Source organism: Oncorhynchus kisutch, linkage group LG1, assembly GCF_002021735.2.
Source record: "Oncorhynchus kisutch isolate 150728-3 linkage group LG1, Okis_V2, whole genome shotgun sequence".
NCBI lineage: Eukaryota > Metazoa > Chordata > Actinopteri > Salmoniformes > Salmonidae > Oncorhynchus > Oncorhynchus kisutch.
The window spans coordinates 52,606,753-52,633,208 of record NC_034174.2 but is presented as its reverse complement, the minus strand read 5'-3'; the positions used below and the strand labels follow the sequence as shown (position 1 = coordinate 52,633,208).

Here is a 26,456-nt window from a genome sequence, read left to right as displayed (position 1 = left end):
CTTATTTTATTAATATTAGTCTTCAAGTTAAAAGTTATCTTTCCTTTACAGTGGGACCAGATTGTTTATTTTTGCCCCGTCACTCATGCATTCATGAATGTCAACACTATATCCCTACTTCTTAAAGGTGTGAGGTAAATGGTATTGAAAGCCTGTCAGACTACTGAAGGAGGACATGCACAGCTGACTAAGGGAGCCTTCTTCAACTTTATCTCTCAATCAGGTGTGCATGTCTGTGCACATGCATATTTTGAGTCTGTGTGTGTGTGTGCGGGTGTGCATGTGATTGTGTGTGTGCATTCATGTGTGTGTACGTGTGCCTCATATTAATAGACGAGAGAAATGGAGACTGCTGCACTTGGCCATGTGAGAGCGGTTCACGAGACGAAGGCAAATAAAGGCAGTCTGGCTTCACTGAAATGGAAAGGCTGTCATCAAACCATAAATCAGAAATCCCTCAACTTCTTCTCCTCCTCTTTCTCTCTGTGTGTGTATGTGTGTGTGTTTCAGATCAATGAAAAATGCATTTGTGCTGCTGTGTTTCAGTGGTTATGCATCTTAGATACCTCAATTTATGTCTTGCTGAAAAATTATATTCAATACATTTGGACAAATACGCGACACTCCACCGTAACCTCTTTTTAAAAGCTGGCGTTGGCAAAATCAGAGCTATTTGATGAAATATCTGTATGTCAAAGGAAGTTTTGACTCGCCCATTTAAAATAAGCAATTCAGATTTTATAACCTGAAATATTGCCACACCTCACTTTTCAATTTGTGAGCGAGTGTGTTAGTGAGTGCACGCATTGTGCCTTTGTGCGCACTGCACACACATACGCACGATTGAGTTTATGGATGCATGTTTGTGTGCACCCCTTTGTCTGTGCAAGTGTGCATCTGTGTGTTTGCGGCATGTGTGTGTGTGTCTGTGTGTGTGTGTGTGTGTGTGTGTGTGTGTGTGTGTGTGTGTGTGTGTGTGTGTGTGTGTGTGTGTGTGTGTGCGAGCATGCACGTGTACATGTGGCGTGTATTTATTTGTCCATGACTTTGAGAGAGAGAACCACCTGGTGTGTTTTAATATCTGGCGAACAGCGGGGTCATTGTCTGAGCAGTGTGATACTGTACTGAGTGACCCATTTAGGGCACAGGCACTGAGCTGACAAGGCTCTGTTATGTCTAGGACATCTGGAGGGCCTGAGGCACTAGAGTATGACTGAATCCATTCCATAGAAAGAAAAACATATTTGACAGCGAGACCCAGACACATTCTTACCTATGCTGACCCACAGAGAAAGAGCTGATCCTAGATGTTCAGGAAAAAAATGCGATGGAGATTTTTTTTTTCATTTGATTGCTCCATGGGAAATTCTGGAAGGGAGTCAAGGGTTTCTCTCTCTCTCGCTCTAAAGCTGTCTTCTAATTTGCGGCTGAGATTTTGGGGCTGTGGTTTTGCTAGTGCTGTGGTAGCCTGAGAGGCTTGCACAGCAGAAATGTTCAAAGGCGATTGAGTGATAAGTTGAAGGGCTTTGAGCAAAGCGTGTTTATTTATTTGTGAAGTCATTTGCGTGAATGATGGGGTTTTCATGAAGATCAAAGGAGAAGTGGGAAATGAAAGAGTTTAGTGCTCGGGGGGGGGGGGGGGGGGGGGGGGGGGGGGGGGCTATTGGAACTCGGCTAAAACAACCATCGAACGCACAAACCAAATGTTGCAATTTCAGTGTTGCATGTTTTATAGTATACAGTGCTCAAATCTGTCCAATGAAATACGAGCATTGTGTTTTATGTAAATGAGTGCATTCTGAGCTGCAAAAATTAGCAAAGGATACACACTGAATGTTTTCCCTGGGGAAAAGGAAATGATCCAAAATAGACGAAGACACAGTTTGCACTAACAGTGAGAAGAAAAACTATTATTTAGCGTTTTTCTTTTTAAACATCCATGTTTCTGCAAAAGAAGAAGCTAAAAGTACACATCTAGTGGTTGCTCAACTAGTAATATAATTATTTCAAAGGCTGAATAATTTCACTAATTTCACTGTCTCCCTTCTGGATTATTACCCTGAGGCTGAATTGCAGAAAAGATAGACAAACAATACTAACAACGCATCCCAAACGGCAGACAAACATATAGTATATACCTTCACTTCAATGGAACTGTAAACGCTTAATTAAACCAATTCATAAGCCAGCCGGCTGTGCAAACTGTCATTTCCATTTTTTACTAAACCGTTCAGTATTTCCAGCATCCTGGAGTAATTCATATTTGTTAAGGAAAGGCAATTGCTGGTGAAGATTGAATCATCGGTCCTTGTTTCATTTTCCATGTAATTAAATCAGCTAATAAAAAAAGAAGATGTAAACTCACAAATGATTTAGGGAAAATTAGCATTTTTAATCACAGTAGATTACTTTAATAACTCAATAAATCTGTCGCAGCTGGAGCGTCTGCGAATGTTGTCACAGCCACTTAGTTCTGCAATTGCAACCAATATCGCCTGATGAGAGAGACAGACAGAGAGAGAAAAGAGACAGAGACACGAAATGAATAGAGAGGTAGAAGAGAAAGGTAGAGCAAAAGAGAGGGAGAGAAAGAAGGAAGAGAGAGAGAGAAAGAGGATTGAAAAAGATAGAGAGAGAGCGAGGCCTCTGAAGCGCGGGAGGGCTTGTTCCTCTCCGAGAAAACCACCACCCACAGCTATTAACTGATAATCCTCAATTAGCTCAGCCGTCACCTTAAGATGCATGAAGCCTGTTTACCGTGTTGTCCCCTTTGTACTCTGGTACTTGTGAGCGTGCAGCCTAGCGCTACTCTAGCATGCAATGCTAAATCCCCATGCTCTTTAAAGTACTGAGAATGCAAGTTATGGAAGGCTAGGCTATACTGTGCAGCCTAGCAATACTGTAGCATGCTACCCTAAATCCCCATGCTCTGTACAGTACTGAGGAGACTAGTCGTGGAAGGCTATATGGGGCACTCTTTGAGAGTCAAATCAAGATGACAGAAAGGTGCAAACATGGATCACCCTACTTTAACTCTTACTGATGTCAGACGTTCCATGCCAGGGTGAAGGGGTACAATGCCCACCTGTTCTGACTACTCTCTATTCATGATTGCACAACCTCTCTGTCAACCTCCCTAAGAAGCCAAAGCATGAGCAAGCAAATATTGTACCATCCAATGTGTATTCTGTTCCTGTGGAGTCTTTGCTCAAACAGAGGTACTAGCAGTGGTACACTACAGAGAGAGAAAGAAAAAGTGTGTGTGTGTGTGTGTGTGTGTGTGTGTGTGTGTGTGTGTAGGACCATCCTCTTCAGTGAATTTCATAAAAATAAAAATGTTAAAACATTGAAAAAGTTATCCTGTTTAGAGAAAACTATACTAAATATATTCACGCCATCAAATAATTGTTTAAAACACACTGTTTTAACAGCACTCACCTCACACTGCCTCAACAGCACTCACCATGGTGTAGCCGGAGGACAGCTAGCTTCCGTCCTCCTCTTGGTACATTGACTTCAATACAAACCTAGTAGACTCTTGGTTCTCACCCCCTTCCATAGACTTACACAGTAATTATGGCAACTTCCGGAGGTCGTCCTCCAACCTATCAGAGCTCTTGCATCATGAACTGACATGTTGTCCACCCAATCAAAGGATCAGAAAATGTAACTAGTACTGAAAGCATAAGCTACAGCTAGCTAGCACTGCAGTGCATAAAACGTGGTGAGTAGTTGACTCAAAGAGAGAGAAAGACAATAGTTGAACAGTTTTGAACAAATTAATTTCTTCAACAATGAAGGAGAAGCAAGAGAGAGAAAGAGATTTCGTTTTTTTTTTTATCACTTTCAGTTTCTCTTACTTAGCTAGAAAATGCAGCTGGCTAGTTTAGTTACTCAAACACCCAGCTCAAACAGAGAGATGCTATGTTAGCTAGCTGGCTATGACTATCCAATACAACACTGGAACTATTCCAAATCAAGGTAAGCTTTTGGTTTTATTAATGTATTGCCACCGGGGCCCGCCGGTGTAACTGCTTACTGACTGTACACTGTAATGTTGCTGCATGATTGTAGCGGGTTTACTAATGCATTCGACTAGGACGTTACTTTAGCTAATATGGAGGCAACAATGTGGGCTGTGTGTAGCGGTTATGACATGGTTTGGCTTGGAAAGTTTTTTTTGCTTGGTCACATACAGCTGATGTGTTTGTGCATTGAAGTCCACAAATGAAGGGAACGGTGAGAGGAAGAGGGTGCATTGAGGCGAGAAGGAATACAAAGGGGCTACAATGAAAGTGACCTGTGTTTATGCGTGATCAGGGGTATATATTCATTTTGCCGATTCTGTTGAAAAATGTTTCATAGACGGAAGCAAACGAAACAGGGATGAAAATACCTGAATTTGTCCAATTGAAACTCTAATTTGCAACTGTTGGACTAATGATTACACCCTAGATCAGCTAGATGCAGGCAAGAGTGTGCAAGGCAGTATTGAATGTGTCATTGTCTGTCCATGTGTCACTGTCTGTCACCTCAAATGTTTCTCTCGACCTACGTTGTAAACTTTCATTCATAGGCTAGGTTGTAGCAACCTCATGGTGAGTATAGGGCACATTTGAGTATCATGTAGTAGCCTAAACCTATCGATGTTACATTGAACTAGGTGAATGGAATATGAATGGCAGTCATCCAACATGCTGTAATATAAATAAGCACACTCTCAAGTATCTGAATGACCAAGCCAGTACATGTGTGTCTATGCACTTCATTATAACTAGACATACAGTGCCTTCAGAAAGAATTCATACCCCTTGATTATTCCACGTTTTGTTGTGTTGCAGCCTGATATTTTTTTTGAAATTACCCATCTATCTACACACAATATACCATAATGACAAAGTGGAAATGTGTTTCAGAAATGTTTGCACGTTTATTGAAAATTAAGTACAGAAATATCTAATTTACACAAGTATTCACACCCCTGAGTCAATAAATGTAAGTCACCTTTGGCAGAAATTACAGCTGTGAGTCTTTCTAGGTAAGTCTCTAAGAGCTTTGCACACCTGGATTGTACAATATTTGCCCATTATTCTTTTCGAAATTCTTCAAGCTCTGTCAAATTGTTTTTTTGATCATTGCTAGACAACCAAGTCTTGACATAGATTTTCAAGTAGATTTACGTCAAAACACTAACTCCGCCACTCAGGAACATTCACTGTCTTCTTGGTAAGCAACTCCAGTGTAGAATTTACCTTGTGTTTGAGGTTATTGTCCTGTTGAAAGGTCAATTCATCTCCCGGCGTCTGGTGGAAAACAGACTGAACCAGGTTTTCTTCTAGGATTTTGCCTGTGCATAGCTCCATTCTATTTATTTTTTATCCTGAAAAACTTCCCAGTCCTTAAAGATTACAAACATACCCATAACATTATGCAGCCACCACTATGCTTGAAGATATGGAGAGTGCTAATCAGTAATATGTTGTATTGGATTTGCCCCAAATATAACACTTTGTATTCAGGACAAAAAGTGAATTGCTTTGCCACATTTTTTGCAGTATTATTTTACTGCCTTGTTGCAAACAGGATGACTGTTGTGGAATATTTTTAAGGCTTCCTTCTTTTCACTCTGTCAATTAGGTTAGTATTGTGGAGTAACTACAATGTTGTTGATCCATCCTCAGTTTTATTCTATCACAGCCATGTTTAAAGTCAGCATTGGCCTCATGGTGAAATCCCTGAGCGGTTTCCTTCCTCTCTGTTAACTGAGTTAGGAAGGATGCCTGTATCTTTGTAATGACTGTTTGTTTTTGATACATCATCCAAAGTGTAATTAATAACCACCCTGCTCAAAGGGATATTCAATGTCTACTTCTTTTATTTTGACCCATCTACCAATAGGTGCCCTTCTTTGCGAGGCATTGGAAAACCTCCCTGTTCTTTGTGGTTGACTCTGTGATGGAAATGCACTGCTCGACTGAGGGACCTTACAGATAATTGTATGTGCGGGGTACAGAGATGAGGTAGTCATTCAAAAATCATGCTAAACACTATTATTGCACACAGAGTGAGTCCATGCAACTTATTATGTGGCTTTTTAAGCACATTTTTACTCCTGAACGTTTTTAGGCTTGCCATAACAAAGGGATTGATTACTTATTGACTCAAGACATTTCAGCTTTTCATTTGTAAAAATTTTGAAAAACATAATTTCACTTTATGGGGTATTGTATATACGCCAGTGACAAAACATCTCAATGTAATCCATTTTAAATTCAGGCTGTAACACAACAAATGTGGAAAAAGTCAAAGGGCTGTGATGTACTTTCTGAAGGCACTGTAACAACCTAGATGTATCAGATGAAACAATATGCGAGCCGTGACATTAACCAGGCCAGGGGTTGACAGATATTGTATAGCTTCTCTGAGAAGCTTAGTACAGATTCAGCAGTACTACTGTTGGTTTGTGTAGGCTACTCTGTAGTAGGAAATGCCCTCTCAGCCCCTGTATACCAGCAGTCATTACCACATCTTCAAACAGAGCAGCATCAGTAAATCCCCCTAAATGCACTGTGTTCTGAGAGGAGTTCATTCAATCTCTCTCTCTCTCTCTCTCTCTCTCTCTCTCTCTCTCTCTCTCTCTCTCTCTCTCTCTCTCTCTCTCTCCACAGAAGCTACATTAAAATGCACTTTAAAGCACTTCCCTTTCAACTTTCCCACCACCAAGAGAAGCCCAGAGAAATGCTTTTCAGAGAAAGTGAGCCATGTTGCTAAGTAAACCCAACAATACTGTGTTTCATGTGTCTATTTGTATTTGCTACACAGCACTGAGTGTTTTATGTGAAGATATGTTTGTCTCCATTGATTTTAAAATGGCTGAGATGGAGCTAGCTGCGGCCGTAATATTTTGTTCTACTATGTACTGTAGTAGAGTAGATGGCATGGCTAAATACAACATGCAAAGCTTTTTTTTTAAATAAATAATAATAATAAGATAACTCTATCTTTAAGTTAAAAACAGAGTTATCAAATGAACAGAAATGCAGAATGGTTTCCTCTTTGAAACGCTAATTGTTATCAACCTCATTTCCTCGCTCAGTGAATTATCACAACCACTACTTTAGTGGTTTCCTCAAAAATATGAAAGCAATAACTATTACTGTATACTTCAGCTTAGAGCTCGTGGGCTTTTCTGTTTCAGCTATTCAAACCCCTACTTTCATGTATGTTCCAGGGCCTGAGTTCAAATCGCTGACATTATCGCAACCCTACACACTACACGCATTCAGTCTTCGTGTGAGCATTTTTGTAGAGGCAGATAAAAAAAATACAAATAAATTGCTGAAACAAATCCTATGCTTATTGAGATGTGAGGTTGTCTTCAGCATAGAAGGCAACGACATGATAGCGTCATGGCACACACGCTATACCCGAAAGGCTTGTTGGCATGGGCGCTTGCCCGTTCGCTCAATCAGCACAGTTCCATTGAGGGACAACAAGGAACAGTGTAGTTCCACTGATACACAGCTTTTGATTCACTTAGCAGGCTTTGCCATATGGATGTTGGATTACGACTTGCCTATGACTCTTGCTAACACATAGAATGGCTCTCCAATTAAGCTGTATGTTAGCTGCAGCGCCGAAGAAATGTTTTCTTCTAATTAACGATATAACAGAAGCGTGTTGGTTAAAGGCTACAAAAAGATAAGCAAACACGCCCTGCGTTAATTGAAAGTGTGGGAAATTTCCGATGCACCATGGATGAAAAAAATATTCCGAAAACTTGTGAAATAGGAGAGTCAACCAGTTATTTGTTACACCCTCAACCTTCATGTAGCCTACTCCTTGGGTTCGGTTCAATATGAGTTTTGCAGAGAGCTGTAGCTTAATGATGGAATTACTCTGCCTGATGTATATCCCATGTACTCTCTGATGATGTAATCACTCAGTAACATAGAGGAGTCATATTTTCTCTGCCGACAACTCAGTGACTAACATTAAAATATCACTGGAGGAGTATAAGTTGATTTGACAGGACATGTACAAAGAAAAGCTATTATTGCTGCATGCTGGGAGATTTGGATTGAATGGCTAGACTTGATCCATTTGCAGATTGTATATTAGCTGATCCGAGGTGATTTTAACATGCTTCTTCTGAACAACAAAAACACACTCTGTATCTCACATGTTTGTGAAAATGAATCTACGGGGGGCCTCTCAGTTGCTTTTAATGCCATTATGAGGCCATTTTCACGCCACAAAGTGCCTCGTGCTGCAGGTGCTATTTTGGTCATGGCCTCGAAATGATAGAAACACTTGTAAAGAGGCCTCTGGGATCAAAATAGCCACAAAACCACAAGGAAATATTTTCGACATTTATCTGAAGCAATGTTTTTGTTCGCTTTAAGTTCAGATCAAATGAAGAAACGATGCCATTGTCCTTTCTAAAAACACATACTGTGTATCCCGACTGTCAATTTAAATATGTCTATCTTCATTCTGGAAGGGCTCCATCTTACACTTGCAGTTAATGAGTTTTGCACTGGTGTTAATGGCCTGCAGTATATTGCACTTGCTCGTGGTTTATACCGACCGTATAGTTGTACCTTTCGGACTGCACTATGCTCCCCTCTTGGCCATAGTCTTCTTGTTAAGAACATGGTTGAGTTCAAGACATTCTATAGATATGGCCGTAGTGTTCTTGTTAAGCGTGGGCTATACTTTTGAGCCATAGAGGCACACTGTTATCATGAGTGAGCGAGTTAGCTTTTTTGTCATGCAGTTTATCTTTACATTACGTGGTTCAAGTTGTCATTTTGGTCCGTTTATTAGCATGCTGCATGAACTACTTTGTTAGCAGAGGGCGCTAACTGCAGTATGCTAGCACTGACAGCTAGAGTAACTGTATACGGCATGGCAAAAGAAAAGGCTGAGAACTCCGTTTACAGTTTATAACTCAACCACACATCAATAATAGAAAAAAATGCCCCAAAAAATTGATTACAGTAAATCCATGCTTCAAAAGTTGCATACCTCTGAAATGTCAAAGGGGAGGCCACGGAGGATAACTCATCTTGAAACTCATTGAAAGTGCACAATGCAGGCTGTATTACAAATATTCAACTGCCTTTTCCCTTAAGGTACAGTATTTTAACAGCGTAGTATTTGAAATGAGGAGAAAATAGTTGCGTGGTGGCGCGTGGCCAAACCCATTTAATGACATTCCAAATGCACACAAGCTCAGCTACATACCAACTAACCTATGCTGTACTTCTCTTCATGTCAATAACGCCCTTGACTTTTTGTGAGTAATTTAAATAATTCACTGACTCCCACAGTTATGCATAGCAGCAAAAAGTGAACAGGAGAAACTAACCAGTCGTCGATCGGAGTGTCCAATAGAATGTTCTGATTAGCTTCCTTTGAACTCAATTCAAATAATATTAAAGCGTCAGGGGCGGAATCAGTCATTTGGAGGCCCCAGGCCGAGGCCAGTCAATAAAGATGTATTACCTTTTAATGTGCCATGAACACAACCAGTCATGATGTTTTCATCAACTGCTTGTCAAAAACAAATAATTTTAAAAAGTAGGTTACCTTCACATGTTCATCCAAAACAATTCCAGCATCCAAACAGTGCTCTGTGGCTGAAACGATCTCACCAGCGATAGCATTCGAGCGAGCGAAACAACTCCCATCTGTCTTAGAATACTGAACAACGATCGAAACGCAACATGTAAAGTGTTGGTCCCATGTTTCATGAGTTTGAAATAAAGGATCCCAGAAATGTTCCATACGCATAAAAAGCTTATTTCTCTCAAATGTTGTGCACAAATTTGCTTACATCCCTATTAGTGAGCATTTTTCTTTTGCCAATATAATCCATCCACCAGTCAGGTGTGGCATATCAAGAAGCTGATTAAACAGCATGATCATTACACAGGTGCACCATGTTGCAAAGATCTGTACACAATTCATGGAATCTGAAAATATCCCAGTTCTTTCATGGCCTGCATACTCACCAGGCATGTCACCCATTGAGCATGTTTGGATGCTCTGGATCGACGTGTACGCCACCATGTTCCAGTTCCCACCAATATCCAGCAACTACGCAAAGCCATTGAAGAGGAGCGGGACATTCCACAGGCCACAATCAACAGCCTGATCAACTCTATGCGAAGGAGATGTGTCCTGCTGTATGAGGCAAATGGTGGTCACACCAGATACTGACTGGTTTTCTGATTCTGATTCACGCTACAAGCTGTTTTTAATGTACCTGTATGCCCAATCATGTGAAATCCATAGATTAGTGCCTCATGAATTTATTTAAATTGACTGATTTCCTCATACGAACTGTAACTCAGTAAAATCTTTGAAATTGTTGCATGTTGCATATTTTTGTTCAGTGGATAAGTAGCCCATGTATCTGATGCTGTATGGTCAAAAAGACTATGACATGCCATACCCTTTTTGACCAGACATCATCAGATACATAGGCTACACATACTTGTCCTCTGCCTCGACGACGATGGCCGCATTGTCAGCAGCATCTGCCTTTTTTGTCAACAATGTGGCCTAATTAAACTGGGCACAGTGGCCAGGCAAAACCTCCCTCCCCATTTCCTCTGCAACTTTGAAGTTTCCTGACGATTTTGCTGATGCCAGACCAACATGCTGAAGCGAGACAGAATGAGAGCGATGAGCTAACAATCCCACGACAGTGGCTTGTTTGTCAGGGGGTTGGGGGGCCTAGAGTGGATAAATGATTTGGAAAACAATTATTACGAGTATTCTAGTATGGTTTACTAGGATTTACATGCAACAATATATAAACATTATAACAAAGGTATATTTTTGCAACATGGCCTCACAATTTACGATATGGCGTGGCAAAACAAAACTCCATTTACAGTGTATAACTCCAACAGACATCAATAATAGAAGAAGAAAATGAAGAATAGATTACAGTAAATCCATGCTTCAAAAGTTGCCTCTGAAAGGTCAAAGGGGAGGCCGCGGAGGATAACTCATCTTGAAACTCATTGAAAGTGCACGATGCAGACTATATTACAAATATTCAACTGCCTTTTCCCTTAAGGTTACAGTATTTTAACAGCGTAGTATTTGAAATGAGGCCAAGCGCATTTAATGACATTCCAAATGCACACAAGCTCAGCTACATACCAACTAACCTATGCTGTACTTCTCTTCATGTCAATAATGTCCTTGACTTTTTTGTGAGCAATTTAAATAATTCACCCATTCCCACAGTTATGCATAACAGCAAAAAGTGAACAAGTCATCGATTGGAGTCCAATAGAGCAGTTTTAGCGAATTTGTAACTCCATTAGAATGTTCTGATTAAGCTTCCTTTGAACTCAATTAACATAGTATTAAAGTGTCGCACCGGGGAACAGACATTGCCTGCCAAAAAACCACCTGATTGAGAGAGGCCGGTGTCAGTGAAAACCTGACAATATGTTACTGCTATTTCATTCTGTGCAGTTTGTACAGAGTTGGGGGCCACATCCAAAAAAGCAAACATTTCAATTTATTCTCATCTGATTCCTTTGGTTCTATCAGAGAAGATATCAGGTGGGGAGAAACTACAGCTTAAGGAGCCAGGAGGTCAAGTTTTTATACAGCCGAGCTGTGAAAGGAATGACTGTAATCACTCACACCACTCACACTGACCCCCATTGACAAATACAAAACAACCTAAATTCACTCGTCAAAATACTCCTCTCAGTGCTTCATCTGCCAGTGCATTCATCATTTCCATCGTTGCTGAGCCATATAGTGGGATAAGAGTTCCGATTGATCTGATCTCCCTGATGAAACATCAAAGGAATGTTTAAATGAGCTTCCTTGCAAAGCGTTAATAATCCCTCCGACTATTCTTAACTGCTAAGTCAAACTGTAACCTCAGATTCCCTCCCTTCTACAAATAGGCAATTATGGCATCGCAGGGCATACAACATTCACAGGCAGTTGAGCGGACTGCTATGCGCAGCTCAACATCGGGTCCTAAGGCAATTGAAGTATCCGGCATAATATCGGTGACCCTCGAGCCGTTTTCACACCAACTCGTATTTGAACGGGGTGTAATTATTTCCGGCGAGCAACGGGGTGTAAAGAAAACAAGACACTGAATTGACTTAGCCAATCTTCGTAATTGATTCTGGGGAAGTCCTGAGGAAAAGTAGGCTTACAGATAGCAAAAGGAGCCGCTTTTACTAACCATCTAGATTCTAGATGACACAATAAAGATGCCTTTAAATAAGCACATTTACATAGTGTTTCGAGAGGGCAAAAATCCAGTTCTGACAGCCAACTTTTAGTGCCTGCATTATGAACAGCTACCCACACGCATATACAATCTGTCAGAGTGCAATTCTCAGAAAGCAGAGCCAAATGTCAATGCCTTTGTTTAAAAGATTAAGTGAAACCGGCGACGAGAAAGCAATGCCCCTGTTTGCATTTTGAACACACTCCCATCTCGGCTACACCGACACATCACATTCCAATCAGCAATAGTAGGGGACAAAAAGCAGAAGCAGGAGCAATATCAACTCAACATTTCAACAAACCAAAATATGCAAGTTATGCCTTAACCTAAAGCATGTCTGAAGGAACAGTAGCCGTGTGAGTGATACACAGGCAGGAAAACCATACACTAGACATGGAGACGTGGCAGAGGACCAAACCGATGTGGCCCCTGGCTTATTGAGATGTCTTAAGTCACAGCATGGGAAACACAGAGAGCCCCGACACAGTGACATTAGCAATACATCTCATTGTTCCTTACTGATTTAAAAACACATCTGTAGCAATTGAAACGTGAGATAGAGATCACAAGACCTACGGCATAAATATAATGCCTGACTACTACTAGAAGGCTTACAGAGCTCTTAGAAGCATTTATAATCTTTATGACAACGGACTGTACTATTGATTATAGTTTATACAGAACTATCCTTTATCAGAAAAGCTTGATTCAGCATATATATATAGAGCAAAAACCAAGACATTAGGTCAAAGGAATTGTCCTAGGAGCTCTGAGACAGCATTGTGTCGGAGCAAATCTGGGGAAGGGTACCAAAACATTTCTGCAGCATTGAAGGTCCCTCAAAACACAGTGGCCTCCATCATTCTTAAATGGAAAAAATTTGGAACCACCAAGACACTTCCTAGAGCTGGCCGCCCAGCCAAACTGAGCAATCTGAGGAGAAGGGCCTTGGTCAGAGAGGTGACCAAGAGAGGTGACCAAGAACCCGATGGTCAATTTTAGCAGAGCTCTAGAGTTCCTCTGTGGAGATGGGAGAACCTTCCAGAAGGAAAACCAACTCTGCAGCACTCCACCAATCAGGTCTTTATGGTAGAGAGGCCAGATAGAAGTCACTCCTCAGTAAAATGAACATGACAGCCCACTTGGAGTTTGCCAAAAGGCACCTAAAGGACTCTCAGACTTTGAGAAACAAGATTCTCTGGTCTGATGAAACCAAGATTGAACTCTTTGGCCTGAATGCGTCTGGAGGAAACCTTGCACCATCCCTATGGTGAAGCATGGTGGTGGCAGCATCATGTTGTGGAGATGTTTTTCAGCGGCAGGGACTGGGAGACTAGTTTGGATAGAGGGAAAAATTAACAGAGCAAAGTACAGAGAGATCCTTGATAAAAGCCTGCTCCAGAGGGCTCAGGACCTCAGACTGGGTCGAAGGTTCACCTTCCAACAGGACAACGACCCTAAGCACACATCGAAGACAACGCAGGAGTGGCTTTGGGACAAGTCTTTGAATGTCCTTGAGCAGCCCAGCCAGAGCCCGGACTTGAACCTGATCGAACATCTCTGGAGAGACCTGACAATTGCTGTGCAGCAACACTCCCCATCCAACCTGCAACATCTTGAGAGGATCTGCAGAGACGAATGGGAGAAACTTCCCAAATACAGGTGTGCCAAGCTTGTAGCGTCATACACAAGAAGACTTGAGGCTGTAATCGCTGCCAAAGGTACTTCAACAAAGTCCTGAGTAAAGGGTCTGAATACTTATGTAAATGTGTTATTTCAGTTTTTATATTTAATATATGTGCAAAAATGTTTTGTTTTTTTTCTTTGTCATTATGGGGTATTGTGTGTAGATTGAAGAGGGGAAAATTATTTTAATCGATTTTAGAATAAGGCTGTAATGTAACAAAATGTGGAAAAAGGTGTCTGAATACTGAGGAGTGGCCAATGGCCGTGCAAGGAGGGGGTGGGACGGGGAGAAGGGGTAGGATTCTGGAAGGGTCCGTGTGTGTACTCAGCCAGGCCCAAAGGCACTTAGTAAAGCCCGGCCCCAAGCCAGCCATCTTCACTGTGTGTTTGCACAGGACATGCCACAGGAAGCTAAGACAACTGTTCGTGTTTGCCCAGCCTCGCCGACCCACTCTTAATACACCCGACAGCTGCATTTTTTCCACTCCGCCGACAGTTTGTTTATCGCTTTTCTACACATTTATCCTATGGAATCTGGGATCACTGGAATCGCTCGGACTTTCCAAGAAAATGCACATTGATATTGGAAGAAGTGAGTGTGGTAAGTGTGGTAAGATGAGTGTGGTAAGACGTTAAAAAGAGCACAAACTGCGGCCTCCACTTGCAAAGACAGGTATACAGTAACATAATGAAAATGTTTGGAGAGAAATCTGGTCAGTATCAGCTGTTGCTTGTAGCCTACCTGCTAATAAAATCTTACCACAGAGGAGACGGGTCTTGGTCTTATAAGAGCAGATAACACTTGTCGAGTTTGCGGCAAATTCTCGCCTCATCGTTTGGCCCTGGAATTGGACTGTGTCCCAAATGGCACTCTATTTCCTATATAGTGCCTTTCTTTTGACCAGAGCCCATAGTACACTATATTGGAAATAGGTTGCAATTTGGGATGCAGACTTTGTCGGAGGCCTCGCTTTCTTATCACCAGACTGAACTAATAACTATTTTAGCTCCGTCACTCTGAAACGTCCCGATAATCACCAGAGATACAGTATCAGCCACGTCCAGACCATGTCAAACTTTCCACACTATGACCTGTCAAGTCTCCAAGAAATGTTTTTCCCCCCTTCTTCCCTCTCTTTCAATGTTTCATTTCCTGCCTGTAGCAAGCAATCACCAACCACCAGCCATTCAACCTTTCAGAAAATGCAACTATGAGACTATAGGCGAGACACTGTATTCTTCCTGTCCTAGAACATTATGCGAAATAGGTTGGAATCCGGAGGTGTTACGCTGAGTGGTGTGTCGGAGTGTTGACAAGCACAGTCTGGCACGTATGATATACTAATGTGTTCCTTTGTTAATTGGGCTGTGTCTTGAATAAAGCGTGCTAATTGCATTCTAGGACAGGTGAGAAATCCGAGGCAGTGTCAATGAAATAGGTCAACACCTCACACACACAGTATATGCTTTCACTGTTATGTTACTCTGGGCTATATTTGGATTGTTGTTGAAAAACCAACTTAACTAAAGATATCAAAATATTAAGATATCATCATGTTTATGATGCAGGTTGCATGGACGTTGCATTTGCCCGAGCAAACATTTTGCCAAAAAACTGAGAGGGATTTCAAACCTTGTTAGAGAAAGGTTTGTGTTCTCGAATGGTAGCTAGGTATGCTAACAGCAAAGGGCTGAACCTGTGAATGTCTCTTGCAGTGAAACACGGTCAGGGTTTTCCCCCTTCTCAATTCAAGTGAGTGAGGAAACAGTCAAGTCGCACAGAACAGATTCTCACCTCTTATTCACTCACTTTTTTCTCTCTTCTTTTTAGTCAGATCCATCAATCAGCATTTCATGCAGTTTGGGTTTGAGGTCTTCACAGGTCCAAAACATTGGACCCGTTCCAAAATGGAATTGGGGCTTTCCCACCTGGATCCGATATGAATAAATGTTTGTTTTAAATATAGAGGCCCGTTCCGAACAGACCCGAGGACAACTAGACCTGATCCTTATAGACCTGGTTTATTAACCGGAGCAGCTGATGAAGCATGAAATGAGGGAGAGGGGAACCGCTCTAGCAGGCGTGGGAGGGGCTGTACTCTGAGCGAGTGACATGGGGAGCAGGAAGGAGAGAGGGAGAGACAGCAACCAACCAAGCCGACTCAAAGCTATAAGTAGACTAATATCTGCCATAACTAGGTTATTTATCATCCAATATGATGACATAGTACCTGTCTTGGACTGCAACAAACCAGGAGAAGCTAGTTAGCTAGCTATGCTAACTGATTCTGCAGTGCAAGCGCTCTCTCATCCTACAGTTACAAATAACAGAATATAAAGTAGCAGCCTGCCTACCTGATGGCTCTTGGTTGTTGTAGCCTATCCTTCTCCTTGAACTTTTAATTAATTTTCTGTCACTTTAATTTCATCTTCCATAAGTGGAATGGTATCAAATACATCCATTCCACTCACTCTGTTCTGGCCATTATTATGAGCCGTCCTCCCCTCAGCAGCCTCCTGCGATTAGATATCTCCTAACTTTTGCCACACATGGTGCGAGGCCCAATGACTGTAGCCTATTGCCGCTTATATGACTTATGATGGGCCAACAACAAGTGACACACAACACGCTCCACTCTCGTGAAAGGCAAGAGGAGCAGCATAAATTATCATATGTATCTCTCTCTCTACTGCAGCAGTCGCGTTCGAAACTGTAAGGACCCTTTCGGAAAGCCAGTTAAAACCCTAGAACGGTGACAATCATATCAGATCCGACCCAGACATTATTTAGGATTCTGGATCCGGACCCACTGTGGATTCGTGAAGACCTCTAGTTTGAATCACACGAAGTGCACTAAAACAATAAATGTTTGTCTTTCAAGTCACTATCTGTGCTGGAACACATCTGTTGGCAAGGCTCATTTTGGTTTCCATATCGCTGAGATACATTACTGACACGGTGGCTGAAAAATAAAGTTCCCCCCAAGGGCCATCGTAATGTAGAGGGGGAACGAAGTACATGTGGATGATGGGGGGGGGCGACAGGAGGCTTATCCCCCTCTGCAAGTTCGTACATTTAGCATTTTTCATACACCTGAAACAGCTTTTTCCTGCAATCTAGAGCCATAATAATTCTGCCTAATTCTGTCAATTTTAGTAAGCATATTAAGCATACCTCTTTACCTGTTGAATTGGCTTCTTTTTTGTTTAGCACTGTTTGGCAGAAAACCATTTCATGTTTGAAGGTAGAACTCCGCCTACCCGGCAGACCTAGAGCAAATCAAGTGCACATATAAGCCTACCGCTGACCAATCAGATAGCTCAGATCACTGTGCATGCACCGTTTTTAATAGAGGAATATTTAACTTTCTCTGGTCATAGGAGTAACAAAATGAATTGGCGCATGAGGCAGAAATAATGCAGTGCGACTTCAATTTCGACATCAGCTGGAAGACTGTGTCTCCTTTTCTCGGTAGAGACAACATACCTCTTGACTTATTTTGTTGTGTTGTGTTTGTTGTGTTCTCACCCATCTACACACAAAAATACCACATAATAACAAAGTGAAAACATGTTTTTGGACATTTTTGCAACATTTCAGGAAATTAAATACAGAAATATCTCATTTACATATGTATTCACAAACCCCTGAGTCAATACTTTGTATAATAACCTTTGGCAGCGATTACAGCTGTGAGTATTTCTGGGTAAGTCTCTAAGAGCTTTCCAGACCTGGATTGTCCAACATTTGCATATTATTATTTTCAAAAACTGAACCAGGTTTTCTTCTTGGATTTTGCCTGTGCTTAGCTGCATTCTGTTTTTTTTTTTTACTGATTACAAGCATACCGATAACATGATGCAGCCACCACTAGTCTTGAAAATATGGAGAGTGCTAATCAGTAATGTGTTGTATTGGATTTGCCCCAAATATAACACTTTGTATTCAGGACAAAAACTGAATTGCTTTGCCACATTTTTTGCAGTATTACTTTAGTGCCTTGTTGCAAACAGGATCCATGTTTTGGAATATTTTTATTTTGTACAGGCTTCCTTCGTTTCACTCTGTAAGTTAGGTTCGTATTGTGGAGTTACTACTATGTTGTTGATCCATCCTCAGTTTTATCCTACTGTATCACAGCCATTACAGTAATGGTTAATAAAGTCACCATTGGCTTCATGGTGAAATCCCTGAGAGGTTTCCTTCCTCTTCGGCAACTGAGTTAGGAAATATGCCTGTATCTTTGTAGTGACTGGGTGTATTGATACACCATCCAAAGTGTAATTAATAACTTCACCATGTTCAAATGTATATTCAATGTCCTTTTTTTACCCATCTACCAATATGTGACCTTCTTTGCAAGGCATTGGAAAACCTCCCTGGTCTTTGTGGTTGAATCTGTGTTTAAAATGTACTGCTTGACTGAGGGACCTTACGGATAATTGTATATGTGGGGTACAGAGATGAGGTAGTCATTCAAAAATCCTGTTAAACACTATTATTGAAATCAGAGTTAGTCCATGCAATTTATTATGTGGCTTATTTAGGCAAATGTTTACTCCTGAACTTATTTAAGCTTGCCATAACATAGGGGTTAAATAATTACTCACTCAAGACATTTCAGCTTTTCATTTTTAATTAATAATGTTTTTTTTTTGCAACAACCTAATCCCATTTTGACATTATGAGATATTGTATGTAGGCCAGTGACAAAATCTAAATTGAATTATTTTTAAATTCAACAAAATGTGGAAAAAGTCAAGGAGCTGGAAACTTTCTGAAGGCATTGTAAAACATTTAAATACAATTTTCAAAATGGTCTGAGAAGAACAACATTGGCAGGGCAATTCAAGTATAGCCAGTAAGCAGTCATAATCTATTGGGCCTATAGCCTACTGCACAAATCTCATTGCTACAGAACTGTTTTAAATTGATTAATGATGTATAGGCTTACTTTTAATTTTTTTATCCTGAGCGGTAGATCTCGGCTTGCATTTTCACTCAGAAAGTGATCTTGACTCAGAAAACGTTGGTGACCACTGGTCTAGGGGGTCTAGGCAATGACTCAAAGGTAAAAGGTAAGAGGAGTGCAGTCCAAACAAAGTGTTTTTTATTTAAGAAAAGGCTAATTAAATCCTTTGTCACTTTCACAAGGTTGGAATAATACAATTTTCAACTACTTAAGACATTGGCTCGAATCTAGGCTGTGGATTTAGATTTAGAGAAAATGAACAACTAAGGAAGAATTTTTCACCTGTCTCATTGACTTCTTAAACCCAAAACCTCGGCCTGGTCTGTTTGCTCTGTTTCACAAGCGTTCCCGAAAATCTCACAATCTTGCGCCTCTGGGTTTAGAAACTCTGTGCTGCAGTGTTGGCTGTGCCCCTGGAGGCATTACGAGGGACTGCAGCGTTGGCGGTGCCCCTGGTGGCACTGCGGTGACCTGCAGTGTTGGCGGTGCCCCTGGCGGCACGGCGGGGGACATGGAAGCAGTGGTTGTGGTGCGGAGGTGCACTGCGGCAGCAGAGTTGGCTAAGCTTGGCCCTGCTGACTAAGCTTGGCCCTTCTGACTAAGCTTGGCCCTGCTGACTAAGCTTGGCCCTTCTGACTAAGCTTGGCCCTTCTGACTAAGCTTGGCCCTGCTGACTAAGCTCGGCCCTGCTGACTAAGCTTGGTCCTGCTGACTAAGCTTGGCCCTGCTGACTAAGCTTGGTCCTGCTGTCTAAGCTTGGCCCTGCTGGCTAGGCTTGGCCCTTCTGCGCCACAGATGCACATTGATTCCTTAAGAACTTTTATGCCTTAGGAGTTTAGTACAACTGCCACACTGGTATTGTATCATAACCCTAAATATGCTTATCTGCATCTCCGTTAAAATCTGGGTAAAGTATTGAAAGGAATGTGAGTCCTATTCAGTACATTTAGTAATTGCTTGCTTTTCTAAAGTCTAGCAATCTTGCCAGCTGGCATGCCGGCTAAGATAGTTAGACAAGCTACTCTAACTTGATTGGTAGCCTGAAATGGCTTGGTTGCTAGTTATGAGGTTGGGAGATTGGGAGATTAGCTAGCTGTCTAGCTAAAGCCAACTTCATACAATTGCTAGGTGGCTAGTATTACTGAGGAACAACAAAACATGTTTGTTTATTTATTCATCTTAAGAAATCAATAGGCTAAATAGCTTGATCAAATTAATTTACAAACATACCTCCTGCCCAACACCGGCAGCTAAAATCAAATCAACCTCGACACTCTCTCTCATTCTCCACCGACGATACTGTCTGCATGCACTAAAGTGTCTAGCATCCTGTCTAGCATATCTTTGCTCCATGGTGCACCTTGGGAGGAACCCCCCCCCCCCCACATCAGGAACAGGAGAACTTCAGATCAAGGGGCCGGAGGTCGGCACTACACTGTGTGTGCTTCAACAGCAATGACAAAAATGAGAGTTAATATGACTTTGCGAGGGGCAAGCATGCAGGGGGGTCCAACACAAATCACCATGTAGAGCTTTAATTTCTTCTGTCATTACAGAATGTGACTATGATTCACTTACTGTGCAGCAGAGCTGTGATGATTATGCATGCAAATGATTTAAATGATCTATGCAAATGTTTCTTAATGCGTTACATCTTGAATTGTAATTAATCCCGATTAATGAATAGTACACTTTATGTACATATAAAGTGGCTAAAGCTATTGATATAACAAGAGTATTGTGTAGCAATCACAGTATACAATACACTGATATGTTTCACCCAATTACCAAAAGCAAACGGGTATGAATCTAATTTGGATGCAGGTGATAAACTAAAACGATTCTACCTATTTTGAGACATTTATTACATTAAACTTTGGAAACTGCCAATGCTTCAAATAGTGATGCCATGACACTAATGCTTCTAGTCAGGGCTAAAGCATGGAGAGCTGTGGGATTGCAGGCTGCAGCACCGTAGGCCTTGGCATTGTGTCTGTGTGGCTCTTTCTTCGGCAGGTTAAACTGGAGTCCAGGCTCAATCCCTTAGGACCCGATTCTTATTGACTGCAGGCATTACTGGATCCCTTTCCTATTGTTTATAGAGCCAGCAACCTTCCACAGTAAATGGCCTAGTCACAGTCACAGCCACTGTCTGTGACTAGTAATATGCCAGGTAGGCCTATATGAAAGCAGGACAGCTATCAATTAGGTTAACACTGGCACGGCATCGAAATAAAGGCAGGTTTGTTCTTTTTAGATGTCTTCTTTTTTTGCCCGTTCAAATGATGTGAAAGATATGAGAAGCACGTTGACGTAACCATCTCTTCTCCGTAACTGCTACTTTTCTCTCGTCCAAAAATATGATTGACTCGTTTAAAATGCATTACATTAAAAAAAGAAAAAAAGATGAAACTGATCGCAGTTCCCCGTTGCTCCTTGTCGCTATTTGTTGTCGTGTTTTGAATAAATAAGTCATACCACAACGACGAGGGGAGGCTGGCTAGAAATCATTTTCCGAGGTAATGGTGTAGGCACTGTGTGGAAGGCAATTTCAGCTCAGCTTCCCCAGAGAATGGCTCTGTACTTATCATTAACTCAGAGATATAATCTGCTCCAGGCTACCTGATTCCCCCCCCCCCCAAATAACCTTTTGACATTGCCACTGCCGGCAACGTAAATAAAGAGATGCTCGGGCACATTGGAGGAACGCCTGATTAATATCAGGAAGCGGTGACAACCATTCAACTAGTACAGAACATGAACGAACCGAATATAGTACATCCAGCGAATGTAGCCTACTGTACGAACTACCCCCAAATGTATGTGTACTTTTTTCATTTTACAATATTTTAGTTTGAGGTGGTTTTGGTTGATTTTGATGTACGGTGGCCTGTTGGAGTACTACCAGTGTCAGTGGAGCTACAGAATGATTTTTGTGTGTGCTCTTCTGCCTGGCATTCCTTCAGTTACAGTATACATGGGTTAACGCTTTTCCAGGGAGTATAGTAGTTCTTGCTCAGATTCGCCAGTCAGCAAAATGTATGAATGAGCGGTAAAACACCCAAGGCCGCTTACTTCCACTTAATTCACTTTTCTGTGTACAGAAGGTGGTAATGCTAGAATAACAATTCATTTTCTATTTCCATTAAGGTCACGTTACAAGAGAAGGGGAAGAAATAAGACGTTCTGTGAGATTAAACATGAGAAAGGCCACCCCCCACTGTGGTCATATTTTGGACTATTCCATCAACAATTGTATTATGTAGATATGGGTGAAATTGGAATGTCCCAAACGATAATAGGGGTTATGTATAGTTTTGTATCTGCCATATTTGTAAAAAGTAGTTAAACGATACTCAAATAGCATTGAGTACCTTGTGGTGGCTAATTGGGATTGAGGAAGTCGGCCTTAATCAGGGCAGTTCTTACTGTGTGGACTTCAGAGTGTACATTATATATGGTGTATGGAGGAAACACTGGAAAAATTGTACACCTGAGGCTTACTCCCATTAAATCATATGCTCCATAGATCTTGCCTCGAGGCATAACACCAATTAGAAATGCATGACACACACACACACACACACACACACACACACACACACACACACACACACACACACACACACACACACACACCACCAGAAAGTGTTACGACTAACAGAGCCACAATACCTTTGTCCGTATACTTTTGTACACACTGTACTTACGTAGTGCAAATATGTACAGTACACTACATCGCCGCCACTGAATTTCCAATCCAACCCATCTAATTATATATCCGAGTCCCCTTTCTGACACATTGATGTTGGAGGAGGATCTGGGGAAAATTGGAGCAGCTAGCTAGATACAGTAATCTATCCAACTTCATTTCACAGAAGTGAGTCTGCCTCGGGGTATGCACAAGTCATAATACATTTGACAAATAGTCTCTCAACGAAACATGCATTTGTGAAGAAGTAGTGTCCCTTTAGCGCTGGTATGCGCCAAGTGTATGGAGCTACACTGAACAAACAATACACCCACTCATGGAGAAGAGAGAGAGAGAGGTGGAGAGATACAGAGAGGCTTCAAAAAGATTAGGAGAGAATCTGGGGCTAAAAGTGAGGATGACTCACGGCGAAGTGCAGTGACAATGTGTGCATCCCAAATGGCACCATATTCCCTATATAGTGCACTACTTTTGACCAGAGCCTTATGGGGGACCCTATAGGCCTTAGTCAAAAGTAGTGTACTATATAGGGAATAGGGTGCCATCTGAGACGCTGCCAATGCAAGACAATGCAACTTGGAGAGATTTGAAAAGGCATAGGCCCAGAGAGTTGTTGGGAATACATATTGATGGGAATACATATAGTCGCATTTAGTCGCAAGTATCTCCTATCTTTTTGACTCTACACTGCTATGTTGTAGATTTCTCTTTTACTTCAGATGAATGCATTCAGTTGTACAACTGACTAGGTATCCCCCTTTCCCTTTTAAAACGTGCAATATACTATTGTTCAAATGTTATTGTCTGGTTTCAAGAGGATGCTTGGGTTGTTCTAGATTGAGATCAGGATAGGGTCTAACAAGTTACTAGATAAGGCCTTTACTGTAGGTCTACTTAATAGATTCATTGTTCCACTAAAAACATACATGCATCTGTGCTGTTTAGAAATGGCATCATTGAATGCACCTCAAACTCAAATATTTGGGATGTTGGCCTAATCCTGGACTAAAAAGCATTTTCAGTGGAGATTCCCCATTGAGCTTGCTAGTGTCCAGGAAACCGCCCATTATTTATTTGTGGAGGAGACGATGTGCCTCCCATCAGAGCCCTTGATATGGCTTGTCGATCCAGATCCATGAAATGCACCAATCACAAACCCAAACATCCAGTTTCAGTTTACACATTTTACAAATCCTTTAAATTCCTGACATTATTAACCCTATTTTGGCTTTTTGGTGTTTATGACCTGTACGTGTATCTGTACATTGCTGCCATTTTACCTGAGGCCTGGTTTATAGTAAACCAGCAGGAATGCAGACACCTCACTTTAGCACGTTAGCATGTTAGCTAGCACAGGAAGTAGCCTACAAGCTGTTTATACAGGATGGCCTGGTTTCCATAGCCACTTCCGGTTCAGCTGCAACACTGTAAGACATTGTATCAGTCATAGTTAGGAGGGTCAATTCTATACAATTACTAAAATGCCTGTGATAACTCACTCCCATATGGTAGTCTCATAGACAGCACACATCTACAGTTTCATAAGTGTTAAAAGATTGATCCAAATGTGAACTGTCATAAAAAATATATATATTCGTTTTGCCACTTAAGGTGCACTGTGACAGTGCACAGATAGTGTGTCACAATGTACAGTGTGGACACGCGTCAATTTAGTAATGTCAAGGCTTTATGATGCTCTCCATGGAACCTAACCCCATCTCCTATTACCCAACATAGCAAAATTAGTGCAAACAAGAGTTAATTGAATCATGGGGCCCATATCATAGAAAGGCAATCCACATTTGATCTTAAAGGACTACAAGTGTGTGGCAGTGCAAAGGGATTAAAAAACAACATTATATTGCGAAGAAGAATAGCTATCATTTGCAGCCTTATGCTAGGCAAACACAATTAATTCATATCATCCACTATCTGGGAGCACGTAGCTTTGTATCTGCTGACAAAATGTTTACATAACTTTTACATTGACCACAGCATTGACAGGCAGCCAGATTCGATCAACTGTCAACTGGTGCGGGACATAATGGATAGCAAAATCCAGATGCCTCTGAGCCATCACTGGCTTCAATATCAACAAAACTTTATCGTGGTGTTGTTTATATGAAGAAGACTTGTGCTATAAGTTGCTTCAATATCAAACATGATATAACATCGGTAGCCTATAAATGGAGAGCATTGGGCCAAACGGAAAATTAACAAATCAACTATTTTAATGCTTTATGCATATATTTTTTAAGTTTTGAGATCTTATAATGCTTTCTGTTTGACTGGGGAAATCTGATAATAACAGAGCTCATAGACAAACTGGACCAGTATTGCGAAACAATATCATTGCCACGGTTGTCTACATAAGCTTCATGCTTTTTTAAATTCAAAATATGGCGAGCTACTTCTGGTGCCATTATTGTACAATCTAATTACAAAATTAAGGCATTTATAAACATATACTCAATCGTATTTTATAACTAGTAGTTCTTTCTGTGAGCAAAACATTGTCCTATCGGGCTATAGTACGACGCTAGAAATTCTCAGGCTGGCATAACTGTTTGCAAAGGGAACATATAAGGAAGCGGACGTAAGTAATGTACACACGATAAATTCGAATCCAGACTAAAAACAAGAGGTAGAATGTTTGGAATACGTTCAAGATGTTGTGGAAAAAAATGTGCCTATGTGAACTCGATGCGGTATAGGCGAATGCGTAATATGGAACATATGGATAGACGCAAACGCACACATGGCGAACCAATCATGCATTTTACAATGTGGGATAAAAAAATAATGTCTCATAAATGTTTGGCTTCAATTGCTTTGTTCGTTTTTTAGCTTTCCTCCACCCAGTAACTGTTGAGAGAAACTTTGTCAGCAGGTGCAGTTTTTATCCCAAGGGCAATAAACTCATTAGGAAGAGTTCCCATTTCTGCTTCAATCAAATATGATTACTTGTTATGGATATCATGCATCCATGTACATATAGCCTATGAATATGTGAGATAAAGGATAAATAGATGCGAAAAGGATAATAGTAGGCAAAGCGTTCACATATTGCGTTACCAGTAGCCTACCATTGGCTATAAGACATGCATATAGGCTAGTCTACCCTAAACATAGTGAATTCCCATTCTGTATCATGATGGTTATTCTGATTATTTCTTATTATGTGTAAATGTGTTATGCAGAGTGGCTTTGGTATGAATTAGTCATTGTTACGTTTACCATGTGGAGAATGCAGTTATTACCTATTGTGTAAAAAAAGGTCATGAAATAAAATAATGTTCTTCCGCAGGGAAAAACTGAGGCGTAATTTTGCATGAATTATGAGCAGTTGAAAGTAAACCCTGAAAACTGTGAGCAATTACGTCCGTATTCAAATACAATTGAGCTATTCGTTTGCGCTGGATAGGATAGGCACCGTACGCACCGCATTTCTGCATGGGACTTTACAGCACCGCGCCTTTACCTACAATTTATATATACAGTGAAAGGTTTCGCAACTTGCTCATAGCAATACACCTTTTGGGGTAACATCTCCGATGATGTCAACTTCCAAAGAGTTACTGCGGAGCAGTAGGCTACAAAGACGCAGGAAAGTTTCAGGAAATGCATTAGTCTCAATTATGAAATGTTCTTTGAAGGCTGTATGCAATGCATATCATGATACTATATTTCAGATGAAGTCACATTTGTCAATATGCATGGTTGATAAATTCGGTATAGCCGCATGCAACACATTTTGCGCAACTGAAAAAAAGCAACTGAAAAAAAAAGATGCAACATC

The 26,456-nt window shown here is 41.1% G+C and overlaps 1 protein-coding gene across 6 annotated transcripts in view; it reads right to left on the bottom strand.

Moving 5' to 3' along the window:
* tox2 (TOX high mobility group box family member 2) overlaps positions 1-26,456 on the bottom strand; it is a 136,465-nt gene that overhangs the window by 109,290 nt on the left and 719 nt on the right. The window contains exon 1 of one of the 6 annotated variants that reach the window (XM_020483863.2): positions 15,768-16,018. The exons of 3 other annotated variants lie outside the window; for them this stretch is intronic. The gene's annotated coding sequence lies outside the window, so the exon portion shown is untranslated. Of the gene's footprint in view, positions 1-15,767; positions 16,019-26,456 lie in introns of those variants that run through there. 2 more of the 6 variants (XM_020483870.2, XM_031826943.1) reach the window with 2 other exon arrangements.